General features: G+C 41.5%; 1 non-coding gene across 1 annotated transcript; it reads right to left on the bottom strand.

Moving 5' to 3' along the window:
* Positions 1-1,805: 1,805 nt before the first annotated feature.
* Positions 1,806-1,877, bottom strand: trnae-cuc (transfer RNA glutamic acid (anticodon CUC)). The gene has a single exon. It is a non-coding gene; the product is annotated as a tRNA-Glu (tRNA).
* Positions 1,878-2,277: the final 400 nt, after the last annotated feature.

Raw genomic sequence — 2,277 nt, 5'->3', positions numbered from 1 at the left:
GGAAGAAGATTTGTGGTGGAGTTCTCCAGGGGTCGGTATTGGGACCCTTGCTCTTCCTGATACATATAAATGATCTAGATCTTGGCGGTATGGGACAATTTCAAAGTTTGCGGACGACGCAAAACTTGGGAGAATTGTAAACTGTGAGGAGGACAGTGTAGAACTTCAAAAGAACATTGACACATTGATGGAGGGGGCAGATAGGTGACAGTTAAAGTTCAATGTGGAGAAGTGTGAGGTGATATACTTTGGTACAAAGAACATGGAGAGACAGTATAAAATAAAGGACACTATTCTAAAGGGTGTGCAGGAGCAGAGAGACCTGGGTGTACACATGCATAAGTCATTAAAGGTGGCAGGACAGGTAGAGAGAGCTGTTTCTAAAGCGTACAGTATTCTAGGCTTCATTAATAGGAGCATAGAGTACAAGAGCAGGGAGGTTATGATGAGCTTATATAAGACACTGGTTAGACCTCAGCTGGAGTACTGTGTACAGTTCTGGGTGCCACACTATAGGAAGGATGTGAACGCATTGGAGAGAGTGCAGAAGAGGTTTACGAGAATGGTTCCAGGGATGAGACACTTAAGTTATGAGGAAAGACTGGAGAAGTTGGGATTGTTTTCCTTGGACAGAAGAAGGCTGAGAGGAGACTTGATAGAAGTTTTCAAAATAATGAGGGGCCTGGACAGAGCAGATAGGGAGAAACTGTTCCCACTCATAAACGGATAGAGAACCAGAGGGCACAGTTTTAAAGTGTTTTGCAAAAGAAGCAAATGCGAGGTGAGAAAAAACTTTTTCACACAGCGAGTAGTTAGGGTTTGGAATGCACTGCCTGGAAGGTAGACAGGTTCAAATGAAGCATTCAAGGGGGCATTGGATGATTTTCTAAATAGAAACAATGTGTAGGGTTACAAGGAAAAGGCAGGAAATTGGCACTAAGTTAAAATGCTCAGAGAGCTAGTGCAGACATGATGGGCCTAATGGCCTTCTTCTACACCGTAACAATTCTGTGATTCTGCGAAGATGGTTAGGATCTTAGCTACCTGAGAGTATGGTGGAGGCAGGGTCAATTGAGGCTTTCAAAAGGAAATTGAATCATTATCTGAAAAGATAGGACTACAGAGAAAAGGCAGGGCAGTAGTGCTAGGTGAATTGCTCCTTAAGAGGGCCAGCACAGACACAATAGGTTGAATAGCCTCCTTCTGCAGTGATTCCATGAATCCAGCTGTTCTCATTTTATTATAATATGAAGCAGAAATAAAAGCGGTGGTGGGTAGGGAAAGAAGTAGCTTGTTGCAAATGAATGCAAAAATAACTAAAAATATGCAAGTTACACAATTGATAAGCAAAAATAACACAATGACAGACAACTCATGGGAAGGGGGGTAAAAGACAAACATAATAAATTAACATTTGGAATTTGCAGGAAATGCCAGCAAAATGTTTGCTTTAATTAGCATCAGCATTATATGGCAGCACAAAGTGCTTTTACACGAACTGTCCACTTGAATAATCGCTTGTAGTTTAGTGTTATTCGTATTTTTTGCTCTGTTTTAACCGGCTGACTCATTCTAACAATGGCAAATTACATGTGTACGGACTGTGTAGTGGAGATTGTAGAGAAATGCAAAATGAGATAGTGATTTCCATTAACAGTAGGCAGAAGAACAAGTTCGCTAGATTTGCAAGAAAAATTAATGTTGCACATATATTTAAAGTCGTTTTAAAAAAAAACAATGATCGTTTAAAACGTGGCATTTTTTTAAAGAAAATTAGCATCTGAACAAACGAAAAAAAAAACCCATTCCCTGACCGGGAATCGAACCCGGGCCGCGGCGGTGAGAGCGCCGAATCCTAACCACTAGACCACCAGGGAACTCGACGAAATCTTACCCCAAGGACTCTATAAATAATGTGACAATGTGCATTTACAGTATCCAATTTCACCTTTTTATCTGTCTACCCACAGCCGCCTCTTATGGCGCTGCTAACGCTACACGGAAGTATTAATCCTTGCGCCTCAAACACCGACTGTAAGATTCTGGCGGCGGCCCCAGAGCCCGCGGTCTAATGCAAGGAAGTTTCTTGCTGCTTATAAAAAAGAACTGGCAAATTTTCTTTCTATCTGTCGCAGTGCTGTAAGAATCTGCAGCTCATACGTTGTGCACAGACAGGCTGCCATTCGTTTCATTCTGGACAATTGCAATTTTCTTCGCCCCACTTCTCCAATAATTCAAAACTGTATACGTTACACTTTTGAATGAGCTTCCATAAAA

Source organism: Cetorhinus maximus, chromosome 5 (assembly GCF_964194155.1).
Source record: "Cetorhinus maximus chromosome 5, sCetMax3.hap1.1, whole genome shotgun sequence".
Taxonomy (NCBI): Eukaryota; Metazoa; Chordata; class Chondrichthyes; order Lamniformes; family Cetorhinidae; genus Cetorhinus; species Cetorhinus maximus.
This window is presented reverse-complemented; position numbering and strand designations above follow the sequence as displayed.